A 7,538-nucleotide genomic window follows, 5' to 3' on the forward strand; every position below is an offset into this window, starting at 1 on the left:
AGTTCCTCTAATTCGTTTATATCAAGAATTCGCTTTTCACCGGCGGCCTTATAGTTTAAATTTAAATTTTTAATAGCCCAATAGGCCTTATGTTCTAACTCCACTGGGAGGTGGCAAGATTTACCATAAATAAGCTTAAATGGGGTTGTTCCTATGGGAGTTTTGTAAGCGGTTCGGTATGCCCATAAAGCTTCGGGTAATTTTGATGACTAGTCTTTCCTTGATGTAGCGACTGTTTTTTCCAATATTTGTTTGATTTCTCTATTAGACACTTCCACTTGTCCACTAGTTTGAGGATGATAAGGTGTTGCTACTCGATGTTTTACACCATACTTAAACAATAATTTTTCGAGTATCTTAGATATGAAATGCGATCCACCGTCACTGACTACTATTCTTGGGACACCAAATCTTGGAAAGATTATATTCTTGAAGAGTTTAATTACTACTCGTGTGTCGTTTGTTGGAGAAGCTATATCCTCAATCCATTTTGATACATAGTCAACCGCTACGAGTATGTACTTGTTACCGAAAGAGGGTGGAAAAGGTCCCATGAAATCTATTCCCCACACATCGAAAATTTCTACTTCCAAAATGCCTTTTTGTGGCATCTCGTCACGTCTAGATATGTTTCCTGTGCGTTGACACCTATCGCATTTCTTGACAGCAACATGCACATCCTTCCATATGTTTGGCCAATAAAGACAGGCTTGTAGGATTTTGGAGTAGGTTTTGGATGTACTTGCGTGTCCACCATAAGGAGCGGAATGACAATGTTGGATTATACTTTCTACCTCTTCTTCAGGTATACAGCGACGGAAAATACCATCGGGGCCTCTTTTGAAAAGTAAAGGGTCGTCCCAGTAATAATGTTTTATGTCATGGAAGAATCGTTTCTTTTGTTGGTATGATAAATCAAGTGGAACCACTCTGGCGGCTAAATAATTGACAAAATCGGCGTACCATGGTGTAACGCATACAGCCAAGGTGGTCTCTACCTGTTCATCAGCTCTATTTTCTTCCAAATTAGCTATAAGTTTATCGTACGAGAAATCATTGTTGATCGATGTTCTTTCCGGTTCCAGGTTTTCAAGTCTAGAGAGGTGATCTGCTACTACGTTTTCAGTTCCTTTTTTATCTTTGATTTCCAAATCAAATTCTTGTAGCAACAAGATCCACCTTAGGAGTCTAGCTTTAGCATCCTTTTTTGTTAAGAGGTACTTAATGGCAGCGTGATCAGTGTAAACGATTATTTTAGCTCCGACCAAGTAGGAACGAAATTTATCTAGTGCAAATACTACTGCTAAAAGTTCTTTCTCGGTCGTGGCGTAATTCATTTGTGCTTCATCTAGAGTTCTACTCGCATAATATATGATGTGAAGTTTTTTATCCTTTCGTTGTCCTAAAACAGCGCCTACGGCGTAGTCACTTGCATCACACATTATTTCGAATGGTTCATTCCAATCCGGGGTCTGCATTATGGGCGCGGAGATCAATGCTTGTTTAAGTGTTTGAAATGCTTCTAAACATTTATTGTCGAAGATGAATTCAGCATCTTTCATTAATAATCCGGTTAAAGGTTTAGTTATTTTAGAGAAATCTTTAATGAATCGTCGGTAAAAACCGACATGTCCTAAGAAGCTTCGTATTTCTCTCACAGTTTTCGGAGGTTGAAGATTTTCGATTACTTCTATTTTGGCTTTGTCTACTTCAATTCCTCTATTTGATATGATGTGTCCTAAAACAATTCCTTCTTGTACCATAAAGTGACATTTTTCCCAATTAAGTACTAGGTTTACTTTTACACATCGTTCTAGAACTCTTTCTAGGTTTTCAAGACATTCTTCGAAACTTTGTCCGCATACGGAAAAGTCATCCATAAAGACTTCCATGATGTTTTCGAGAAAATCGACGAATATGGCCATCATGCACCTTTGGAAGGTTGCAGGAGCATTGCACAAGCCAAATGGAATTCGTCGATAAGCGAAGGTACCAAAGGGACATGTGAACGTTGTCTTTTCTTGGTCATCAAGATGAATTGGTATTTGAAAGAAACTTGAGTAACCGTCTAGATAGCAGAAATGAGAATGCTTGGCTAATCGTTCTAACATTTGGTCTATGAATGGTAAAGGAAAATGATCTTTTCGGGTTGCTTTGTTTATCTTCCTATAGTCAATGCACATTCTCCATCCCGATTCAATTCGTTTGGTTATAGTTTCTCCTTTTTCATTTTCGATCACTGTTATACCTCCTTTCTTTGGTACTACGTGTACAGTACTAACCCATTTGCTATCGGATATATGATATATGATACCTGCCTCTAATAACTTCGTTACTTCCTTCTTCACTACCTCACTCAGGATCGGGTTTAGTCTCCTCTGATGTTCCCTAGAAGTTTTACAGTCTTCTTCTAGCATGATGCGGTGCATACAAATAGAAGGGCTTATCCCTTTAAGATCGGTGATGTTCTATCCTAGTGCGGTTGGATATTTTCTTAAGATATGTAGGAGTTTTTCGGTTTCAAGTTTTCCTAGGTTTGCATTGACTATCACTGGTCGTTCAAGTTCTAAGTCTAGGAATTCATATCTCAGATTTTTGGGAAGTGTTTTCAGGTCGAGGGTTGGTTTCTTGAGGCATTGTGTAGGATCCGATGTTATTGCTAAACATTGGTTCAGTCTTTCTTCTACACGATAGTCGGATAAATCGTCATTTTCTAATTCTGTTTCTTTTATGCATTCATCGATGATATCCATGAAGTAACATGTGTCTTCTATTGCAGGTGCTTTCAAAAATTTGGAAAGAATAAACTCAATTTTCTCTTCTCCTACTTCGAAAGTGAGTCGTCCTCGTTTTACGTCTATGATAGCACCGGCGGTTGCTAAGAAAGGTCTTCCCAATATAATGAGGGTAACTTCATCTTCTCTTATGTCCATAATTATAAAATCGGTGGGAATGTAGAATTGACCTATGCGCACGGGAACGTTTTCAAGAATTCCTACGGGATATCTAACGGAACGATCTGCTAATTGCACAGACATTTTAGTTGGTCTTAATTCTCCCATTTCAAGTCTCTTGCATATGGACAAGGGCATAACACTGATACCTGCTCCTAAATCGCATAAAGATTTGTCTATGACAAATTTTCCTATGTGACAGGGTATAGAGAAACTACCAGGGTCTTTAAGTTTAGGAGGCATATTCTGGATTATTGCGCTACACTCAGCAGTGAGTGTAACGGTTTCGCTATCTTCAAGTTTCCTTTTATTAGATAAAATTTCTTTTAAGAACTTAGCATATGAAGGCATCTGTGTAATAGCTTCTGTAAAAGGAATGGTGACATTTAATTGTTTCAGTAGGTCAACAAATTTCTTAAATTGGCCCGCGTCTTTGGTTTTAATTAGCCTTTGAGGGTAAGGGATAGGTGGTTTGTAAGGCGGTGGAGGTACATAAGGTTCTTTGTTTTCTACTGTTTCTTTATTACACTCTTCCTTTTCCTTAGGTCTACCTTCTTCCTCAGTTGACTTTTTAGAGTTTTGGTTCTCAATCCTTGGGTCAGACGGTCCTTCTACCTCTGTTCCACTTCTTAATATAATTGCATGAGCGTGGCCTTTCGGGTTAGGTTGGGGCTGTCCAGGAAATGTACCAGTTGGGGCAGCAGTAGACGCTTGTTGTTGAGCTACTTGCGATATTTGTGTTTCCAGCATTTTGTTATGGGTAGCCAGCGCATCTACTTTACTTGCTAGTTGTTTAATTTGTTCTCTAGTGTGTACATTCTGGTTTAAGAATTCTTTATTGGTTTGCTGTTGAGAAGCTATAAAGTTCTCCATCATGATTTCCAAATTGGATTTCCTAGGAACGTTATTGTTAGGTGTAGATGGGGTCGGCTTTTGATATCCAGGAGGTATAGCTGGGGCTTGAGCGGGAGCTTTACCTGGTGCGTATAAAGCGTTGTTACTTTTATATGAAAAATTAGGATGGTTCTTCCAGTTTGAGTTATAGGTATGCGAGTAGGGATTTCCTTGAGCATAGTTCACTTGCTCTGCTTGGATTCCTGTTAGGAGTTGACAATCTGTAGGCGTGTGACCTTGAATTCCACAGACTTCGCAATTTTGAGTTACGGCAACCACGATGGCTGGAGGTGATACATTTAAACTTTCAATTTTCTGGGCAAGAGCATCCACTTTTGCATTAACATGATCAAGGCTACTTATCTCGTACATGCCCCCTTTTGTTTGAGGTTTTTCTACCATTGTTCGGTCGCTTCCCCACTGATAATGGTTTTGGTCCATGCTTTCGATAAGTTGATAAGTGTCAGCGTAAGGTTTATCCATAAGCGCACCACCGGCGGTGGCGTCTATTGTTAACCTTGTGTTGTACAAGAGACCATTATAGAAGGTATGAATTACTAACCAGTCCTCTAAACCATGGTGTGGACAAAGTCTCATCATGTCTTTGTATCTTTCCCGTGCTTCGAAAAGAGACTCGTTATCTTTCTGCTTAAATCCATTTATCTGGGCTCTTAACATAGCTGTTTTGCTTGGAGGAAAATATCGGGCAAGAAAGACTTTCTTCAACTCATTCCATGTGGTGACTGAGTTGGAAGGAAGAGACTGAAGCCATCTTCTAGCTTTATCTCTTAACGAGAAAGGAAAGAGACGAAGTCGAATTGCCTCTGAAGTGACACCATTAGCTTTAATAGTATCAGCGTATTGGACAAATACAGATAAATGAAGGTTTGGATCCTCGGTAGGATTTCCAGAAAATTGGTTCTGTTGCACTGCCTGCAACAGCGAAGGTTTAAGTTCGAAGTTGTTTGCTTCGATTGCGGGCGGAGCAATACTCGAATGCGGCTCATCTTGCGATGGAGCAGCATAATCTCGAACAGCACGAGCTGGTTCTGCCATCTCGGGTATTGGTGAAGGAAGGAGATTTTTGAGATCAGGAATTTCGATTGGAGGAAGATTGTTTGCAGCACGATACTCCCGAATTCATCGTAGGACTCGGAGATATCGTTCAACGTCGTTGATTCGTAAGTAGTACGGTTCGCCTTGTGAGCGAGTGTGTGGCATACAAATCAACGAAAAAGAAGGAAAAAAATAAAAATTGCTTTAGTCTCTACAGCGTAACAGAAGAGTTACGATATCGACTAAATCAAAGTCCCCGGCAACGGCGCCAAAAACTTGATCGCGACTTTATGAGTCTATTGGGGTATTAACTGCAAGTGCATAGTCTAATCGCGTAGTTTTAAAAGATATCAATCCCACAGGGACTTAATGAATCGATATACCGTTTTTCTAAGGTTACTTCGTAAAGCTAAGGCGGATGATACTTTGATGATTAGGGGGAAAAGTAAAACTAAAATTGGATCTAGATTAAGTATCAAATAACGCGGATATCGGTATGTAGTTCGTCGTAATTAGGGAATCAAATCTTCGTTGGTTTCTTAGTTTTAAAATAAGTCTTTTCAGTAGACACTATTAATTAAAAGTCTCTTCTCAAACTCTCGCTCTGTTGAATCAGACTATGACTTTATATTAACGTACGCTCTCACTATTTAGTTAAATCTAAAATCACTTTTTGAAAATAATAGAATCTATAGAAACTCTTTTTAAGAAAATACTAACCGTTTAAACGCCCTCGTCTCAAACTCTCTCTCTGTTGACTTAGACTATATGATTAAACTTAAATGCTTAACTCTCGCCCTCACATTTAACCTTTAAAAAAAATTGAAAATGATTAGGATTTAATTAACTTTAAAAATTGCTTTCGCCCTGATTTAAAGTTAATGTCCAATTTACAAGGTCCAGTTAAAAGCTCAAACTGTCGTTCTATTGATTTTAACTTCTTTATGTCTTTTACTCTCGTACAAAAACTTTGGTATTAACTCTGTAAATTGAGACCATAAAAAGAGTGACCAAATTTTGAAACAAATTTAAACCAACTAGTTTTGATTCCTTTATTCCGCTTACTTTACATACCAATATCTAAATTAATTAGCCGGACATGGCAAACACGCATAAACAATAATCATGCATAAATACAGCCATATCAAACAGACAATATGTATAAACAGCAGCACAGAGCATATGTAAATTAAAACAATAACTCAATTAATTAATGAACCTGGTAAATTACTAGAAATCTTGGTTTTGTTCCTAGCTTCGATGTTCGAACACTCCACCACAAGTTGGTTGGATTTGTTCTTCACAATTCTTGAGCAGATAGGTAAATAAAACAAGGAAATAAAAATATTGTGATCTGACGTAAGGTTAGATCCAGTGAAAATTACACAATAGTTTCCGGTGTAGAAACTATTGTGAGAAAATAAATTGAATGCTTAGTAAATTAAGCTAGCAAAGAAAAGAAAAGCAAAAGCAAAGAAAATAAAATGCTAAAGAAAATGGAATGCTGAAGAAAATATATTGTTGTAAAAATATTGCACGGCGTGGAGAGATACGGCAGAGAGAGGAGAGCTTCAATTGGATCCCTTGAGGTCTATTTATATTCCTCCATAAAGTAACTGTTTCCCAAAATTTCCTTTAGTATCGTTTCTAACGCGTCAACGAGTCAAGCGGAGAAATAGGGGAGAAGTGCTTCTGTTACGCGCGTCAAAGGCAGAAAAATAGGAGTGGGGGTGTGACGTCCGTCACACCATGTGTTACGCTCGTAACACTAAGAGGGGCGTGACGCTCGTCACATGAGTGTGGCGGTCGTCACAGGCCATTTTCCTTGTAGTTGGCGTGGGCTGGGCTTTAGTGAAATGCTTTCCTACAGAATCCTCTTTTTGCACCCCTTTTCTTTCCTTTTCACAATTCTTCAAATAATGACACCTGAAATAAATAATAATAGAATACCAAGTAATATCGAATAATATAAAATAAATCGAATCAAATAACAATATAATTTAATTAAATCAAGTCCAAAAATGTGATATTATTTCATGTTATCACCTATCAAGACATACCCTGTTTGGATTCTGAGATTGTGGAGCATAGATTGCCATTGAAGTCAGAATGCCCACCGGTCAAGCAGAAGTTGAGAAGAACTCATTCAGATATGGCAGTTAAGATCTAAGAGGAAGTGCTGAAACAGATCGATGCTGGTTTTCTTGTTACCTCTGAGTATCCGCAATGGGTGGCCAATATTGTGCCTGTTCCAAAGAAAGATGGAAAAGTCTGCATGTGTGTTGATTATAGTGACTTGAACAAAGCTAGTCCTAAAGATGATTTTCCTCTGCCACACATTGATGTGTTGGTAGACAATACAGCTAAATTCAAAGTCTTTTCGTTTATGGACGGATTTTCCAGTTATAACCAAATCAAGATGGCACCTGAAGATATGGAGAATACCACATTCATTACACCCTGGGGAACATTCTGCTATAGAGTGATGCCTTTCGGTTTAAAGAATGCTGGTGCGACATACCAGAGATCTATGACCACTCTTTTTCATGATATGATGCATAAAGAGATCGAAGTTTATGTTAATGATATGATTGCAAAATCAAGTGATGAAGAAGAACATGTTGAGCATTTATT

At 38.3% G+C, this 7,538-nt stretch overlaps 1 non-coding gene across 1 annotated transcript; it reads left to right on the forward strand.

Moving 5' to 3' along the window:
• The first annotated feature begins 4,419 nt into the window (after positions 1–4,419).
• On the forward strand, positions 4,420–4,526 carry LOC127089534 (small nucleolar RNA R71). The gene has a single exon (XR_007791115.1). It is a non-coding gene; the product is annotated as a small nucleolar RNA R71 (small nucleolar RNA).
• Positions 4,527–7,538: the final 3,012 nt, after the last annotated feature.

This window comes from Lathyrus oleraceus, chromosome 5 (assembly GCF_024323335.1).
Source record: "Lathyrus oleraceus cultivar Zhongwan6 chromosome 5, CAAS_Psat_ZW6_1.0, whole genome shotgun sequence".
In the NCBI taxonomy this organism is placed as follows: Eukaryota; Viridiplantae; Streptophyta; class Magnoliopsida; order Fabales; family Fabaceae; genus Lathyrus; species Lathyrus oleraceus.